At 45.3% G+C, this 20,397-nt stretch overlaps 1 protein-coding gene across 2 annotated transcripts in view; it reads right to left on the minus strand.

The window, feature by feature from the left end:
• Positions 1 to 20,397, minus strand: part of PPP1R21 (protein phosphatase 1 regulatory subunit 21) — a 1,307,116-nt gene that overhangs the window by 1,269,165 nt on the left and 17,554 nt on the right. The window lies entirely within an intron of this gene.

Here is a 20,397-nt window from a genome sequence, read left to right on the forward strand (position 1 = left end):
TGTTCTTTGCTATTTTCCAGCGGAATTCGCTACACAACATTCAGGGACTTCCTGAGCCGTGCTAAGCAGAACACGACTACGATCCGCAGCTAAGTGCAATTCTGGTTCTTAACCTAAGTGTACATTGTCTTGCTACAAGGTGCTATGTAATGATACTAATATTGTACAATCGTGCACTTTAGCATGCGCCTTCTGTAACTGCATGAAGGAATGCAGTGGGGAGTAAGGCTCATACTAAACCCTACCCAGGTGAAGCAGTTGGTGGTTAGAGCTCCAAGCAAAAGCTCCTAAGGTGTGGTTTCAAGCTCCACCAAAAAGGCTCCCAACTACTGGGCAAAGGTGTGACTGCTGTGAATGGTATGAGTGGGCAGTGAACACACCACAAGAACTACCAGTGGAGAAGGCAGCAGGAGCTGAGGAGCATCTTTCCCAATATCCCCATACCCATCCATAACCTCTCCCTAAACCTTTTCCCGGTGATCCTACAACCCTCTACCCATCCACTCTACGGACCCTAACCCTCTTTCCCCGGCGGGTCGCGGTGGCCTGTGTTTCCAATTGGGTCCAGGTGCCAAGACCTTACGGGGAGGCAGGTGTTCGTGCTGCCTCTGCGCCAGATAGGATTTAAGACGCCCGACACATAGGCTCTTCCGGAGCCCTCCCCGGGTCCATGGACGAGGCCAAAGTAATTCTTATACATAAGCATGGCAAAGACCCGGAGGAATGTGGGTTTTATCGCCCGTTTGCGCTCATAAATATCGATGCGAAGATCCGTACGAAGATCTGAGCGGCCAGGCTGGACCCTATCATGCCTAAATTGGTGCGGCTTGATCAGGCTGGTTTCATTAGAGGGCGTCAGACAGATGATAATGTGCGCAGGGTGGCCCCCCAGATCGACAAGACTCAGATAAACAGGATCCCTGCTCTCCTATTGGCGATCAATGCCGAAAAGGCTTTTGATCGCGTAGAATGGGGTTTCCTCTTCGCCACAATGACCAAAATGGGCTTTGGACCCAGATACATTGATCAAGTGAGCGCCAGCTATCAAAACCGTCCCTCCGTCTGGCTATTAATGGTCGGATCTCAAAGGCAGCGAGAGTGGAGAGGGGCACAAAGCAGGGCTGCCCACTCTCCCCGCTGCTTTATGCTCTCCATTTGGAGCCTTTCCTGGAGACGTTAAGAACAGCTGAGGACATTAGGGGCATCACATTTGGGGGTCAGGTACATAAAGTGGTGGCCTTCATGGACGATATGCTACTCACACTGACCAACCCGGAGGTATCGTTAATAGCTGTATGTGAGGAGCTTGATAAGTTTGGGAGGGTTGCCAGCCTGACAGTTAATACTAATAAGTCAGAGATTCTTAACCTTAATTTACGGGGCGGAATCGGTGCAACATATCCAACGAGAATATACATTCAGGTGGGCAAGCAAGGGAATTAAGTACTTGGAGGTCCATCTCACCAACACAGTGGGAGAATTATATAGGGCGAATTACATTCCTTTATTGGAGAGAATAAAATCCAAATCCCCTATGTATCTCGTGCATGAGGCGCATCAATGTCCTCAAGATGGTGGTGCTCCCACAGCTCTTATAACACTTTGCTGCCCTCCAGGTAGAAGTTCCGTGCTCCTTCTTCAGAGCCCTGCATAAAGCTACAAATCCCTTTATCTGGAACCATAGGCGGCCCAGACTAGCTTCAACTTTAATGAGGACTCCAATCCTCCGAGGGGGCATGGGCGAGCCCGATTTTAAGGTCTATTACTTAGCGGCCCAGATCAGGGTGCTTGGAGATTGGCATAGAAATGATCGGGATAAACCGTGGAGGGCAGTGGTAGCCGGGCCGCTGGAGGCTACACTTTGGCTCCTGAAGGCGGATTGGCTATCCCACCCTGAACAGTGGCGGGCTGGTACACGCCCTTTAACCCCTTTTGAAAAATACCTGGATACACACGAGGGCGACAAGGTGCTCATGGCTTTCATATATAAATACATTAAGGAAGGGGAGAACCCTCCAACTAGAAGGTACATGAGGAAATGGGAAGAGGATGCGGGCACAGAAATAACAGAGTGAGTGGCAGGACTTGTGGGCGCGGATTCCGAAACTCACTAGATCCCTCCAGACCCGGGAGATTTGGCTAAAGCTGATGTATGAATGGCACCTAAAACTGGTTAGACTAAACAAGATGTTTGCACAAACCTCTCAACTTTGCTGGAGGGACTGTGGGGGGAGGGACTCTTGGGCTTACATTTGGTGGGAATGCCCGAAATCGGACACCTTCTGGAACTACATTCGGCAGGCCATGGAGCAAGTCCTGGGACTCAAGGGGGGGTGGGAACAGCGGGATTAAGATGTTAGGCATAAACCTCCCTACAAAATCAGCCCGCAGAATCTATGTTATCATGATGATGTCTGCTGCAATGGTGCTGGCGCGCAAGTGGAAGTCGAAGGAAACCCCCCCGGACTGCGAGTGGGTAGCAAAAATCTGGTCAGTCATTACCATGGAATGGCTTACATACTCCATCCAGGGTCAACACAAAGTTTGAATTGGACTGGGCTGCCCTGCTATCATTTCTGAAGGGAGGGGCGCGCAGAGCCTGGTACCCCAAAAGCATGTCACTGTTAGGTATTATACTCCCCCAGGAGGACTACGATCCTGGAATGTGAGAAAAGCTGAACTGACTAAGGACTCTCCAGAACGAATGTGTGTGGGGTTGAACACTCTACGCTTCAAATATAGAACCCCTGTGAGGAGGAAAATGCTTGATATACTGCTCCTGGGCAGGGGGAGTTGAAATGGGGGGTAAGGGGTGAGTTGGGTCTCGGGTCTTGTGTAATTTTGTTCCTCTATATTGAGTGGTTATTGTTTAAGGCAAAATGTTAATAAAAAGCAAGTTGAAAAAATAAAGTGGCTAGAGGGTGAGGCAGTATTTGTACACGCTTAGTCAAAAAAAGGAGGGGTGCGGGAAGATTCCTTCATTCACAATGTGTCATGATTCCTGCCCCTCATGTCCCCAGCCCTCCAAGATGTCAGGCTGGAGCCAGGCTACGATCACCTACATGGCCCTCAAGGGCCTCTCCATCCCTCCAAAGACCCACTTGGAGTCAGACTTGGCGCTTGTGGCACCAGACTAACTCACTCTCATAGGATAACATTGGGGATTGGACTTGTAGTGCATTGATGGGGACAAGATGGATGCCCCCACATATTTCGGTTCCCAGAACTGCATGTGCAGTCTAGTCTTTTGGGTGTGGTTTAGCCCAGAGACACCTGGGATACCCAGAGACTATTTAAGCCACGCCCAGGCTGAGAAACATGCTTTGTGTTTTCTGCACCTGCAGCGTGACACGCACCGTGTTCGGATCGGTCTCCAGTAGGCCTGCATCTTTCTTCTGCGCTCAGCACCTGCAAGAACAAGAACACCGTTAGGAACAGCCTCACCTTGCGGCGCTTCTGCCCATCATTCATCACTCCTTCTGTTCTGCGGGCATCTTCGGCGGTGTCATTCCCATCCCGGCACGCCGCTTCCTAAGGAAAAGGGAAAAGAACAGAAAAAAGGCATAAGTAAGCATTCAGCAAATCTTCGCTTATTTTTTTAAAGACTGTACGAGCTTCAAACGCTTACCTGAATCCCAGCCGCTCTGAGGGAACTCTGTCTCCGGAACTTCTCATCCATCTGCAAGAGGGAAAAGACACTCCAGGTTAGCGTGGAAACATCTAGAGGCGCTGCATACCGCGCTTACTCACCGCATTTCTTCTTCATAACCGGCATCCACGCTGGAAACGTCGTGGCACCTAAAAGACACAGAAAAAGAACTCAGTTCAATACAAATACGAAAGGGTCACATCGCGCTCTCACTCACCTTCAGCGCTACTCATCTCAGCAGCACGTCGCCATCCCCTGACGCCGGCCATCATCTAAGGAAGGAAAGGAACGAAATTAGAGAACTGTTCAAAAGACTCATTATACTTACCTGTCAGACTCTTGCCAGTGAAGTAACTAGGCAGCAACGAGCCCGCATCAATCAACGCGCCCATGCGCTGAAAGCAGGACGGAGCACACTTTCCAAGAAAATAAGGTGAGCTGTGGATCAAAGGGAGGGGTTGGACCCCGGGGAAGAAGGGGTTCAAGCACACAGAGACAATAGGGAGTTAAACTCTACCAATCCTGTGTTTCAGGCCCAGTCTCCAGTCGAGTAGACTCCAGGGAAGGGTTCGAGGTCGTAAGAGGTCAGAACAGGCTGAGTGACGTCCCCGTGGATACCAGGTGAGCGTTACACAACGCGAGGCTCCAAGGTTGGCTCCAAAGTTAGATTGAGAATGGTTTGCCTCATCTCTAAGCACTATCTCATGCTGTGGGTCATAACAAGGAACATGAATTACAGAAAATACTACTGGCCCCTCCCAGCAGGTTAGTGCATTTCATGTGAGAAGGGAACGGAAACACACCCATTTCTGATCAGAGCAGCATCGAGCACAATGTTCGGGCTCAGGGAACGATCCACAAAGTGACTCAACAGTCGTAGCCTAGGGACAGAAGCGAGGGGTCAATTTGAATACCCAGGAAGAAGAGCTTAAAGGCATGGTCTAGTAAAAATTGTTATTGTCCCAACGGGTCGGCCATGTTTTTTTAAGCCTAAGTGGCTCGATTTTAGAAAACTTTCCTATGGACCTTACCCGAGTTTTCGTCCATTAAACGCACGTGAAAACAAGCACCAGGGAGCCGCCATTTTCTGATAATCCTATCTTTTCCCCGATCGCCCTGGCGGACCTGCTTTTGCGGCACTAAATCAATTCCCCCGCCCCTGAGCCTGTCATCAGCAGACTCGTACCGCCCATTTCCCAACGCCAAAGCACGTCTCTCGCTGCGCTTCAGCTAATGACGTGTCGCCATGGAAATGGCAGGACGCCTCTCTCCTCAATAAGTATAAACAGACCGTTTCACAACACACAGCAGCCGATTTTCGATTCCATTCCTCTCTCTGTGTTACTTTGAGTATTCTGTGACTCGTTTCAGTGCTCTGGTCAGCTACCTTTGCCGCTTGTAGCCCGTGTGAACAGATACCAGTACCACCGCTATAAATTATTTTAGTTTGTTTAACACACAATGGCTACAATAATGCCCTACATGTACGAGCCCGAGTATACCGAGGAGGAACTACTGGAAAGGGAAGCACGCGAAAACGATGGGGATTCGGACGGCAGTTGGCAGGACGAATCAACAGATGAAGAGCCTGGGCCTAGTCGAATGGACGGCGTCTCCACCTGGTGCACATGCAATCGGTGCGAGCTAATGCCAACCGAGGAGGAGAACTGCTGCTGCCGAGAAAACTCGGGATGCCTGGCCTACATTTCGGAAGGCGAGCCACGACCGCAATGCATCACCGAGCTGCCAGACTTCAGGGCAGCCTGCCTCACACGGGCCGTGTTGAGAATAATGATGGTGCTTATGCACGAACTTCGAGCAACTGTTCGTCCTCGTAATCCGAGTAACGAGTAAGTATACTCTGCTTGTCATGCCACTCCTATTTCATGTTCTTCTACTATATCCAAAATTACATCTACATATCATTGTAACGCATGTAAGTCATTCAATAGTGTGCATTGTCTAGATAGCATTTGTCCGTGTAAAATGCCATTAGTTACAAGAATTGTCATTGACAACAAACGTTTATTAAACTTATCTGGGTCATTTAAAAACAGTTTGTTTCATTCCTTTTCACAGGTGGTACAGGCTGGTGGCCTATCGTTCCTTTACATGGTGGCTTCACGGGAGGCTTGGACACCGCGTTCGAAGAGTGATACCCGCCTGTGCCGTTCGTGCCATTAGAGAAACGTTCCCGAGTGACAGCGGTCAGTACAGGGGATTTTCTCTCGCTGTGCTGCAACCTGACCTGTATAATCTTTAAAGTCTTCTATTTTTGTGTCATGAAAATAAGATACAAAATAAAACACCACATATTTTAACAACGTTTGTCTCGATTTTTTAAATGAATCAAGTGCGTCTCCATTCAAGGATGGACGTCAGACACCTGTGCAGGGTGGTCACTATCTATCTAAGCTAACATAACATATTCTCGATAATGCATGCACTAAATAACACTTGTTCAAAGTCTTTCAGTAGGTTATGTCTCTATAAAAGTCACACATATATCTATACTAACAATTACCATTGGATTATACAGGCCCTAGGGTCTTGGCCACTATAATACACTGGTTGAAGTGTGGGTCTGTGCTCACAAGAATCTCCGGTATGTGGCATTTGTTATTGATAAGCAACAAAATACTATCATTGATATAAAGGCGATATACTGTATATTGATATAAAGGCGGTTTGCGCCGGTGGATGCGCGCTGGCATGGGGGGCTGTCCGGAGCGCGAAAGGCCAAGGTGCCAAACTGCATGTACACTTCAAAAGGTGTCCCACGCCAAGGGGCCATCGGTCACATGGCCTCCTCAGACCCCGTGTCTCCAGGCAGGCCTCCCCTGAGGCAGGCCGCCCCCCTGCAATCCACATAAGTTGTCTCCATTCAGCAGTCTTCCTGTGCCTTATCTGCAGGCCCCAGGGCCATCCATCCCACCCCCCTCTATCAAAGGCGGTTCACACCCGGGGATGAGCGCTGGCATGGGGGGCTGTCCGGGGCGCGAAAGCCCAAGGTGCCAAACTGCATGTACACTTCAAAAGGTGTCCTACGCCAAGGGGCCATCGGTCACATGGCCTCCTCAGACCCCGTGTCTCCAGGGAGGCCTCCCCTGAGGCAGGCCGCCCCCCTGCAATCCACATAAGTTGTCTCCATTCAGCAGTCTTCCTGTGCCTTATCTGCACGCCCCAGGGCCATCCATCCCACCCCCCTCTATCAAAGGCGGTTCACACCCGGGGATGAGCGCTGGCATGGGGGGCTGTCCGGGGCGCGAAAGGCCAAGATGCCAAACTGCATGTACACTTCAAAAGGTGTCCTACGCCAAGGGGCCATCGGTCACATGGCCTCCTCAGACCCCGTGTCTCCAGGCAGGCCTCCCCTGAGGCAGGCCGCCCCTCTAATACCACGACATACATACGTCATTCATTCACAAACACACCCCAGTTTCTAATACTTTAAAAACCACTTGATATGTCTCATGAGAACATCTTTGTGCTTTGCAAGTCAACTCTTGAACGTGCTACCTGGGAACCACTGAGATCTATGCTAATCTGCTTGTCGTCGTGCTATCCGTGAACTCTGTGACCGACCGCTTCGAGCATACCCATCAGTGCGCTACCTGTGGCCATCCACCTATTCTCCCGCAACATACTGCTCTGCTTGCTGAACCCAACTGTTTGTTGGTCAAGGTAAGGCCATGTATCCTGGTTATATTTCGCAGATTTTTAAATTTCTATCTGTTTTCCAGTAGAGTACAAAATAGTGCTATCTTCATTGGTCTCATTGGTATTGACTTCAGTTTCCATTGCTATGCTATCAATAGATCTATTTATTTTCATCTATGACTATTGTGATTGAATTGCATCCTTCGGGGGTCCAGTCAATAATGTTAGCATGTTTCCTTCTCGTGCAAGACAGAACATCCAAGGGACGAGTCACATGTTCAGATTTCAGTCACATCAATTATACATTTCTGCAACTTATGCAAATACTAAGCAGCACATAATGAACTGGTATAGCTCCTGCGACCAAAACAAACCTTGCATTGATCATTGTATGATTCATTTACTTTTGTATCAAATCTTTACTCTTGAAGATTGTATAATAATGTTGATATTTACTTTTCAGATTCATCAACAATGCCTGCCTGTTCGATTAGCGGTTGCCCTTCGAAGACCCATGCGAAATCTGAAGGAACTACAATGCATGTATTCCCGAAAACTGTTGATCGAATAAGAGAATGGGTCAGACATTGCGGATATCCACTGGATGAGCTGGAGAGTAGAGTCCAACAAGTCTTCGAGGACAAGAGGGGTGATCGATACCGCATCTGCAGCCGGCACTTTTCCTTGGACATGTACACAACTTCTTGGGTAACAAAGAAGAATAAACGGCGCACGACACGGAAATTGCACGAAAACGCTATTCCCACTCTATTTGTCCACATTCCGCCACCGGTGAGTCAAGTGTCCGGATTTAGCTTTAGGCCTTGCGGTAGTGTGAAGCCGAATGGATTAATAGATATTGTAGGTGTTCTATCCCTTGTAATAATTTCGATATTGATATGAGTGTATACTTTTTTGAATAATGACATTTATCAATATATTCTTTTTCGATTTCATAACCCACAAACGCAATGTACATATATATGGGGACAGGGAACTGTGCTGTATTGAGCATTTTTCAAGTATTCTGTTGGCTTACATGGCTATTTTTAATATTGGCATTTCATTGCCAATCATTAATTGACCTTTACAACTTCTTGACTATCCCTTGAATCTGAAGCAAGAACATTCTACATCCTTGACGTGGTCGCAGTTATCAACTACTTCTAGCGCGTATCAGGTAATCTTACTAGGCTAATCCGCTACAGACCTGTTTTATGCATGCCTAGTAATAGTTTTATTCTATCGTGTAATTATTTTACAGAATGTTTAATTACTGCTTTCCAATTAATATACACCTTAGTTATCGTCCACTGGTGTTTGTTTTAGTTATAATTAGTGTTATCCATACTAATGCAAGTACTGTCTTTCAGGGAGATGCTGAAGCGTCCGCCACATCTACAACGTTTCTAGATGTTCCTCACCAGCAGGAGGTATGGATACTGACAGCTCCATCGAGCGTCATCATCAGAGCTGGAATTCTTGTCGTTTGATTGTTCTACACAATGTTTTATTCGTGGTTAGCCGTTGATATGTACCTGTGCTGTGGACCCCAGGTGTATTTTATGTTTTCGCAATTGTAATCCTCACTAATGCAAGTACTATGTTTCAGGCAGTTGATGGAGCGTCAACCCCTGCACTTGATGCAGAGCCCGACATTCAAGTATACGAATCGGCGCAACAGCTTTCGGAAGTGCGCACTACATTTGCAACATCCATAGATATTCTTCAGCAGCACGAGGTATGGATAATGACAGCTCCATCATGCGTGATCGTATAATGTGATTCCATTTGCTATACTTTCTTCCCTATTAACGCAAGTGCTGTGTTTCAGGGAGACAACGGAGCTTCCACAACAATCAAAACATCTCATTTAGATGATGCAGATGTAAAGGAATCGTTGAAATAAGTCGATGAAATGTGATCATATTTGGATTTTCCTTGATTCTTTTGGACAATGCATCTTTCGCGGTTATCTCCTTATATGTACCTGTGCGTTCGACCACAAGTGTTTGTTATGTTTCCAATATTGAAAACCATACTAATCCAAGTGCTGTGTTTCAGGGAGACGACGGAGCTTCCACCACAATCACAACATCTCATTTAGATGATGCAGATGTAAAGGAATCATTGAAATAAGTCGATGAAATGTGATCATATTTGGATTTTCCTTCATTATTTTGGACAATGCATCATTTGCGGTTATCTCTTTATATGTACCTGTGCCGTCGACCCCAAGTGTGTGTTGTGTTTCCAATATTGAAAAGCATACTAATGCAAGTACTGTGTTTCAGGGAGATGCGGATGCCTCCTCTCCAATACAACCATTCATGGCAGTCCATGCAGAGCCAGAGGTATGGATACTGACAGTTCCATCGAAATAGATCATCACTGGTCGAATACTTGTCCTTTGATTGTTGCACACAATGTTTAAATCGTATTTGGCTATTAAGATGTACCTGTGTGTTCGTCCTCACGTGTGTTTTATGCTAACAATATTTTGATACATAGTAATGAAAGTACTATGTTTCAGGGAGACGATGGAGCCTCATTCCGTGCTGTCTATGCGGATACAGAAAATATAGTCGTTGCAGCGCAAGAGGAAGGGAGGACATGCAGAAACGAATCGGAGCTACAGCGTGCAGATGTTGAAGGTCGAGTCAAAAAAGTTGCAAAGAAAAAAAACAAAAAAAGGTTAGTTACAAACAGTTAATAACTTAAAACATTTTTTTGTGGTGGGGACTATTTTATGTTTTTTTCCAGTCAATTCTACTACACTCCATCTTGTGTTTAAACTGAACATCCCTTTTCCAATCTCTCCTCCAGTTACCCGTGGGCGTCAGAACTATACACACACAGACAGTGAAGCGAATGAGAGATGTGGCTTGCCAGACCATGTACACTATGGAGGAACTATTAATTGAGGCGAGGCGTGTTCAGGCCCGAGATGTTCATGTCCAATGGCCAGAACATGAATTAACTGTGTTTGGAGACTACAGCAAAGTTGCATTGGACCATAGCTACAGTGCGACCGGACCACCACAAGAAGATGTTATTGAATGTATTGAAGATAGCTCTGAAGTAGTTGCAGATCAATTTACACAATCTACACCCGCCAAAAATTTGCCACCAAAAAACATGTCGACATTGTTGTGTTCTCCCATCAATGTTGAAGTAGCAGATGTTGAAATGAGAGAGAATGAACCAGCCGCAGCATCCATAGACGCATCAGAACTTGATAGCAGCGATATTACTTTCCAATGTGTTGAAATCTCCACAACGTCACAGGCCGAAACAACGTTGACGCAGGATGACAGTCTAATAAAAGAGAGCAAATACATTGTATTCGACAGTTGTTTGATGGAAATTATAAGTATGCTGAAATGTGTGCGTTCCATTAAAGGGAATGTATGTGGGAAGCCATTGATTAATGTGACTCGTCAAATAAAAGGCAGTAACGTCAAAATAAATGCCGCCTGTAGATTAAATCATAGGTTCTCATGGTCTGCACAACCAATGCTGGGGAAAATGCCAGCAGGCAATCTACTGTGTGCAGCTGCATCACTTTTTAGTGGCTCCAGTTTTAGAAAGTTAGAGGCTTTCTTTCAGTTTGTGGGACTCCATTTCATTTCTAAAGCGCTGTACTACACATACCAACGTGATTATCTGTTTCCGGCCATTAGTGATGCTTGGAAAATTGAACAATTGTCTCTAGCAAGTACATTCGAAGGCAAACGATTCAGGCTAGCCGGCGATGGACAGTGCGATAGCCCTGGATTTTCTGCCAAGTACTGCACCTACCACTTTCAGGACATGGATAGTAAGAAAATTGTGAGTTTGGAGGTCGTGCAGGTAACACAATGTACATCCTCAGTGGCCATGGAGAAACTAGGATTTATAAAATCAGTGGAACATCTACAATCGAGGGGGATGCACATCGACCTCATAGCCACGGATAGACACGTTTCAATTGCCAAGACAATGAGAGAGCAGTTCCCACATATTAAACATCAATTTGACGTATGGCATCTTGCTAAATCAATCAATAAGAAAATCTCGGCTGCAGGAAAAAAAAAAGGTTTTGAAAGTATTTTGCAGTGGTCACATTCTATCACCAACCATCTTTGGTGGAGCTCAAAAACGTGAGGGGTCAGTGGAAATACTACTTGAAAAATGGCGGTCACTGATGTACCACTGTACCAACGTTCACCGCTGGACAGCAAATGAACATTTCCACCAATGTGAACATGGCCCTTTGTCCCCAGAGGAGGCATGGAAGAAGAAGTGGTTGATTCCATCTTCACCGACACACAAAGCCATTGAGAAGATTGTTTTCGACAAAACTCTATCAAGAGATTTGAGAGGACTGACAGAATTCTGTCACACAGGAGATTTGGAGGTGTTCCACAATATGTGCCTAAAGTACAGGCCAAAGCGCTTGCTTTTTAGCTTTCGGGGCATGAAACATCGCACTCTACTAGCGGTCTTGGCCCATAACAGCAATGTCGGACGTGAACAATCTAGGACTAGGGGTAAAGTAAGGATGCCTCGCTACACTAAGGTGTTTTCAAAACGAAGTAAGCAATGGGTGATCAAACCAGTCTATGATGAAATGCAGTTCGACTTTGTGAAAGGCCTTATTGTTGCTGTGTTAGAGAAGCACAGATATGGAATTTTGGACGTTTCTGTACAGAGCAGTGATCCATTGCCACCAAACATTGCGACTGTGCCATGCCCACCCGATGCACAGCTGATTGCGAAGTACAAATCCCGGTTTAAATAATTGCAATAAGATTGTCTTTTTGTAAATAAATGTTATTGTACAGTGTACCTGTAAACCTGACCCCTAACTTCACCATCATGGGTGGCGAACAAGCTGGGTGTCATCTTTGTATTCCCTCTATTCACCTCACATATGTGTATGTATATATTTTTCTCATGTCTCATCTCATGTAAATGTAAATGCTGCGCACTGTTAACGGAGGGGAGGCTTGCGTATTGCAAATAATAAAACAAACAAACAATAAATCTCACTTTTAACTCAACTCCTGTGGTACTTTATACTTTGCCTGACCTTCAGCCAAAAATTAAATGTCTCAATTTGGGCTGCAAAGCTCGCAGACAACGGCGACAAAATTGGGGCACTTAGAACGCGCCATCCAAGCGGGCCGTGGCATTTGGGAGAGAAGCCAGTTCCCATTTGCACATTGAGGCGCACTACATAGACGGATTCTAAACTTCAAGTTCTGATAGATGCCTATACTACGTGATGTTGCAAATAAAGAATGCGAAGGACAGCGCCCAGATGAGGCCCACAAGTCGCACTGGAAGTATAAGGGTCTATTGTTTTTTGACCTTGAGACAGGGACCATGCCGAAAGAACTACATTTGAAGGGAGCGCGCAATAACGTAAGAGACGATAAGGCAGAAAATTCAGAAACTAGAGTTTCAGTTTAGTTCAGTATACGAAAAATCGTTGTCAAGAGCACGGTCCGTTTTACAGACTGCATTACGAAGAGACACAATGGAAATTTCAAATATAATGTAAGTAAATCTTTACACGCTTTTATACCGGAATGAAGATTTAATGAATGGATGCATGAATAAATGACTTAATGAAGAGCTAGGAAAAGCAAGTAAAACGTGTTCGTAGTGGGCACATGGGCATGCAGGTCCACTGGTCTCACCGATCTCGGTCCTTGGCCGAGCCACTTTTTCCTGCACTGCCTACCTGCACTACGGGACTCTCTCTGTATACTTCAGCCCCTTCTCCCGGCATTTACCTTGCACTTGCCACCAGCTGGCCCTATTATTTAATTTGTATTAAACTAACCATGTACAGCCCTTCCCCATGCGCGATCAGAAAGACACCTGACCTAGTAGGAACGTTGTCTGTCTGCCCTTGTTCCCCACCTGCCTCGTCACGCCTAGAAACACGAGTATAGGCGCGTTACAAATGGCATATCATATATCATATCATTCCTCACGCATGTAGACTAACTGTCGTTTATCATTGTGTGTTTGCCTCGATTTATCTCGTTACTTTTCGCATTGATTTTATAGACAAACATACTCCATTGAACTATCCTTGCAAGCAAATAGTTTCTGATCGGCCGTAATAAATAAAATGAGTAATATTAATGAAGTTCGGCTAGCGAGACTAATTATCATTTTTTTGTTTTCATAACAAGTATTTGATCCCTTTCTGCCACTGCCATCTGTTTGAGACACCGGCGGATGGATTCTTCAGCAGACACCTGCAGCTTCGTGTCAACAACTGGAGCACGATCACCATATTATGGGACGATCGCCAAGGGCCCACATGCCCTTACGCTGTACTAGTGGCTAGAAGCAACATAACAACCTTTAGGCTGGACTAGTGCCTATTTGATGGAACAGCCTTGCGGTTCACCGCGCTTCCAAAGTGATTCTTTTTACGAAAATGAACACCCTGTGTACCATAAAGGAACACCGCGTGACTCAAGATGAAACGGGACAGTTATTTATTGCGGATACAGATAAAAGAAAATAAATGGCTTCCGGAGGTTATATGGCAATTGCTAAATATTCTCTAAACATTTAATGTCAAATAAATGTACTTTACCAAATGTACCGTGTTGCTGTTTCATTGTAAAGTACAGTTTCATATTCCGAATTGTGGCGCGCTGTGTTGTGAGTTGATCTGTGTTGGTTTCCGGGTTGTGTGTGTAGTCGCGCAGAAGACGACTGGGCGCGTTTGCCTACGCAGCACAGTAACGTCACGGGGAGAGGCGGGGAATATGTATGTTTTGATAATGTCAGGCTCGGGGGCAGGGGAATTGATTTAGTGCCGCAAAAGCAGGTCAGCCAGGGCGATGCGGCAAGTGATAGGATTATCAGAAAATGGCTGCTCCCTGGTGCTTGTTTTCGCGTGCGTTTAATGGACGAAAACTCGGGTAAGGTCCATAGGAAAGATTTCTAAAATCGAGCCACTTAGGCTTAAAAAAACATGGCCGACCCGTTGGGACAATAAACATTTTTACTAGACCATGCCTTTAACTTATTGGCTGCAAAGAAACGAGCAGGATGTTTGTATTGGGGGTGGGAGGGAAAGGGATAACTTTGGGAAGCTGCTGGCATCAAAGACACAAAAATGGTGTCCCTAAATGAAAAGAATATAAGTGTGGCAATACCTCATGGTTTTAGGCAGTAGTTGGTGAAACCACAAAAAAGGGTGCCCTGCAAAAAGGGTATTTAACTAATTGTGGAGGGAATCAGTCCAACAGATTTGCGCGGTCGCTGCCAGTTCGTGACCAGAGGCACACGTCCCTGAAAAGTTGGTCCAAGGAACCCTCAAAAAGAGCACACAACAAAAAGGTTTGTTGCAGTCGTCTCTGTGCCATGGAAGTGAACCGAGAAATGGATTGTTCACGTGATCGATGTATGCACATTCATCACGTGACTGGGTCCAACTCGGCCTGGGTCCAACTCCCTAGCCACCATGTTGATACAGGAAAGATACAGCATTCAAAATACGAGAAAGACTGACTCGTTAAGGAAGACTTCATGAACTACTCATTCAGGTGGGGGGTGCTATTGCCAGGTCACACAATATAACTTTTGATCCAGGCAATTTCTTAATGTGCCTACCTATTCAATCGTTTGTAAATTAAAAGATCCAAAACTGTTCTTTAGATGTCAGTTGGCGAGCGATATCCGCACTGTTAGTTCCAGTTACTTGATCCACACAAAACTAAACCAAGTCATCTGTCTTATCTCTATATTCATTATAATGAACTGCCAACAGGGCGTGTAGATTTGAGTATTTATAGTAGAATGATACTCTATGATTCATAGTTTCACTTGGCGACAGGTTTTCCCTATATAGATTTTATCATTGGGGCATCTAATGGCATATATTACTTTTGAGCTTTTACAAGTTGTAAAAGATCTCAAATGTCATATTCGTTTCCCAGTCTCAAAGGATTGTAACTTCTTTGAAAATGTGCATGCAGTACAGGAATTGCATGGGTAGTGTCCAGTGACTGGTCTATTTGTCACATTCTGAATCCGTTCTTGAGATGGCAAATTCCTGGATACTCGGACTAGGTGTTTCAAACATTTCATTTTTTTGTACGCAAATATGGGTTCTTCCAGGCGATGTTCTTCAGACTGTAGTACATGCCAATTTGTCAAGATAGACCCCCTAATTGCTTGTGCTTGTTTGCACAACGCCAAAGCACGGGCTGGTCTTGATTTATCTGCTTTTTTTGAATTTTTGACCAATAATGATTGCCAATCAGCAAATCGTGCCCTTTTTCGTCATCGATTCACATTTTCATTGTATAGCCATGGGCATGTAGTCTTTCAGTTAAAGTCATTGCATGTTGCTGAAAAAGATCAACATGAATGCAGTTTCTCTTAAGTCGGAGAAACATCCCATACGGGAGATTGCCGATTAGACTCAGTGGATGTTGGGGGTCGAAAAATGAAGGGTGGTGGTCCGCTCAGTTGGATTCGGAAATAGCTCTGTCTCCAGTTTTCCCTCCTTATGAAAAATGTGTAGGTCCAAAAAGTGGATTGATGACAAACTTTGTTCATGTGAAATCATGAACCAGATCATTCAGCCATATCATAAATTGTCCAAGGGCATTTTCTGTTCCTTTCCAAATCTTAAAGGATATCATCAATATGTCTCTGATAAAAGCCCAATCTGAGAAAAAAAAGGGTTTGTTTCACATATGATCTTTTGTTCTTCCACCATGGCCATATAGATGACGGCCAAACTGGGAGCAAAGGAACAGCCCATTGCCACCCCCTTTATTTGTAAAAAGAACGCATTCTTGAACTTAAAAATCTATTTTTCAGAGTCAGAGCTAGGCATTCCAACAGTAAATTAGTAAGTTAGTACTGAGTCCGGCAAAGAGGGCTATTCAAGACTATTTCTATACTCTAAATGGCTTTATCTAGAGGGATGTTGGTATATGAAACTTCAATATCCATAACTTGCAGTCGTTTAGATATATTGAAATCCAGACCCTCAACCAAAAAAAGTACATTGCTTGTGTCTTTTAGGAATGTTGGTGTCTCTGCAGCGAATGGCTTGATGAAGAAGGTGACATATCTGGATATTGGCTCAAGGATGGAGCCACAGCCTGATACAATCGGTCTGCCCGTAGGGTCAGAGACATTCTTATGTATTTTAGGGAAGATCCAAAATAGGGGTATACATCCCTCAGAACAGTTTAAATAACCAGACTCTTTTTACGAAGGTATCTCCATTTCATTTCCCTTTGCCGCTAGTTGTTCAATCATTAATTCTATACCATTACTCGGTTCAAAAGAGAGTTTCTTGTAATGAGCTGGGATAGACAACAGTGAGTAAAGTTCTTGATAGAATTTGTTGGCATCCCATATAACAATTCCTCCCCCCGGTCCGCTGCCTTAATCACAATATTTGTGTCCTTTTAAAGAGTTTCAATAGCCTTAAACTGAGCTAAAGTCAAATTTGGTGTTTGTATGCCATACTGATTTTGAGCGATCCTTTGGACGTCTCATAATATCAGTTTTTCAAAGGTTAGCAGTTCCGCTGCAACCTCCCCATTACTAGGGCTAAAAACGTTTGGTCGGAAGCCTGTAGCGTCAAAGTCTTGTCTATCATTTTTTCCAGCAAAATAAGTCTCCAGTCTTATTTTCCAAAGAAAAGATCTCACTTCCCAGTTAAGGTCAAGCTACTCGGATTTTGTGTGGGCCCAAAACTAAGGCCATAATGGAGAACCACATTTTCATCCCTTGTTAAACATCGCCGGGACAGATTAAAGATTGGTACTACTACATTTGCCAGGACACCTGCAATTGTAATGCAAAGACTGCGACGCCGGGTCCCGAACGGGCCGCGAGAGGGACAAAGCTGTCCCATCCTCCTTGGTCCGGTGCCCACAACCAGAGCTCTGGGGCATGGAAGAGACCCCAGTGCTGCAGACCACCGGTAGCATCCGCGAGTGTAGGGCAGAGCTACCGGCAACCCAGAGCAAGATTTCCTAAAGGCGAGCAATGCTCACGAAAGATACAGAGAAGTGTGCGCGGCACCGAGAGCGAAGAGAGAAGATGCCCAGAGGAGCTGCCATGGACTGGTAAGTGAATCAGAGGGAACACTCATACCGGGGTGCTCCTGGGGCGACTACAGGGAAAACGTTACTGCCAGATGAAAGGAAATATATGTGCAATTGAAAGTGAACACAAACAGAGGGGTTTTATTGAACAATACGAGCAAGTTGAACTATAAGTGAAAGAACATCAAACATTATTGAAAACCAAACTAAAGGAAAGCTTTGACGAGCCTACAAATGGAATGCAATCATATGTGAAACACACGTAATACTGAAAGAAGATGAACACATCTTACTGAATAAAGTGAAAAGCCAGTAATGAACATTGCTGAAGATTGTGAGAGTAAGGTGGTGAAAGAGAGTGAGCACCAAGGAGTGAATTGTGTGGAAGAACACAGTGTGGCAAAGCCAAGAGTCTGGCAAGGAGAAAAATACATTGTGGCAAAGCCAAGAGACTGGCAAGGAGAAACCAAAATGAACGTGATCCAGAACACAGGTGCAGTGACAGAAGCCTGTGTGGGCAAGAAAGCTTAGGGTTATCGGTTGCGTGACCTGGAATGGGTGTACCGTGTGGTCTGACAACTGCGCCTAGAACGTGCATATCCGGTCTCAAAAAGCCAAGGAAAAATACAGATAAAAAATCAGCCCTTATGAAATAGATTGCTGAAGTGAATGCAATCTGAGTGAACTATTCAACAATCTGAAGGAGTGTAAATGGTTTTGAGTATTAAGAGACTGGCACTGAATGAGAGTTGGCAAGCTGGACAAGCCGACGTCTTGGGGAAAGGAAACCTAAGACATAGTGAACTTTGTTGTTGCCTTAGGGAAAGGGGACCCTGAGGCCCGTTTGGAACTTTATTTTCTTCTTGAGGAAGAGATCTTGAGATCTTTTGGAGACTGACTTCAACTTGGGGGAAGAGAATCCTGAGACATTTGGATCTGCGTCGTCGCCTTGGGGACAGGACCTGGAGGCCTTTTCAGAACTGTGTTGTCTTCTTGGGGATTTTTTTTTTTTTTTTTTTTTTTTTTTAACTGCTTTGAACTTGGGGAAGGGGAGCTGGAAAGTAAGCCAAGAGCTGGAAGAAGCAAAGAACGTAATTTTGGAACACTGCTTATTTTGTTGTTGATATCTGCAAGGAAGGCATGGTATCAAACAGTGAAGACAGACACGAGTACTCACAGTTCAAGGGTGTTCAGTGAACTTCAATGGGTTGGAAAAACGCCTATCTAAACCTAAATCTAAGGATGGGAGCAAGCTACAACCATCAAAATAAAGATAACGCAGTCCTGGTAGTGTCTTCGCCAAAATAAAAGGGCCTATACTAAAACAAAGATTGCTAATCCCTACTTCTAAACAACAAACAGTGTGGGAAATGATATAGATAACACAAAGTATGTTGTGAAACAGTATGTCAGGAAGACTAGATAGTTGGTTCCCCTTCCCCACTTATTTACCATGGGACACGGCGGCACACTTGGGCTTGGAACACGCTTCAGTTCGGCTAAGCACAAGGGCATAGTTCTAGTTCGTATATCAGCTCTCTGCAACCAAAAGTCTCTTGCTCAATCAAGGAATGCTTCTCCCTTGCAAGACAGAAGTTCAACAAAAAGTGTTCAAAGTTTCTTTCCTCAGGAGTGTACTTTTCAAGCAACAAACATCTTTTACTTCCACTTGGAGTCCCCTTTGACCGGTCTCAGACTTCCTTTTCACTTTACAATTTACCATAGGCCTGTCTCTGTCTGAATTGGGCCTCTGTATGGTTTCGTTCACACCACTTTCACTTTGAGTCCCCCTCAGTCAGGCTCAGACACCCATTTATTTCACAGTTCACTACAAACCGAAGACTTTCAATTGTGAAAAGGATTTCACTTAAACCCTTGCAGAACCCTTGCAGGACCACTATGATTCTCTTCCTCATAAATCATATTCACATTTCATATGTTCTGTTAGCGGGATACATTCAGGCAGAGACCTTTGGATTGGGCACACACACGGTGCCGGACTAATCTTCAATTATAGGCTTCCGTTTTCATTGGCGTCTTTCTTCAAACGCCTTTTCCATTCGACTTCAAAGTACAATTTGTTGCCGCCCGTAACCTTCGTTCATAAGCAGCCCGTTTCACACAGTTGCCGTCAACTCATCGGCTGTATACAAGGTTCGGCTTGCGGCTTTCCTCATGGAACTAAGTGCAATACCAAAGCGGCTGCACTTCTCCCCCGAATCGACTGGTCAAGCAGGAGGGAGGGCCCCTAGTATCTCGGACACGCATTATCGGATTCTCTGGCCTTACTTTTCCACCTCACACGTGCTGCTTTCGAGTTTTCAACAGCCCAGCAATGTCTTGTCAAACTGCCCATGGGCATGGGCATTTCCCTACTTGGTTTCGTTCCGCAACTTTCTGTCTGGCGTCCTCGATTCAGCTGCGTTCTGGAATAGGCTGCTCCTTCATGTGCTCGGTCTCGTTCTTTAACTTGCTCGAAGTGTGTGACCTTGCTCTGACTTTTATCCTTAGGGGGAGGGTAAAGGGGATACCAGGTGTGAGTTGTTCCAGGCAATTGCCGGACTCTACCTGACCACGGCACCAGGACATGTATGAGCCTGTCTTTCCCCAGTGTGCAAAGGGAATGTTTATGTGTTCGTGCACGTAAGAGGGGAGTTACAATACTCATGTACTTTATCGGGAAAGAGGGAGTAAAGGGTTTAAATAGGGGGGGAATACCCCGTCTCACATTAGGTGCCCCACACCCACTCCCAAAGGATGCCCCATCCAGGTGACCCTCCCGCACTGGTCCACCCCAAGGGTCTGGATACAATAACGATGGCCGTGCTCCGGCCACCTGGATAACAGATCCCAGAGGACTGGTAAGTGAGACACTGTCTGGTTGCTCAGACATCACTACACATTGTTTAGCTTTAGTTGTGAGAGCAAGTATAGGTTTTGGAAACAGACAGACTTAAGTTGAACATACCGAATCATACTATCCATAGTTTCTTTAGG

The sequence above is a fragment of the Ambystoma mexicanum genome, chromosome 4q (genome assembly GCF_040938575.1).
Source record: "Ambystoma mexicanum isolate Mex_15411 chromosome 4q, UKY_AmexF1_1, whole genome shotgun sequence".
Classification (NCBI taxonomy): Eukaryota; Metazoa; Chordata; class Amphibia; order Caudata; family Ambystomatidae; genus Ambystoma; species Ambystoma mexicanum.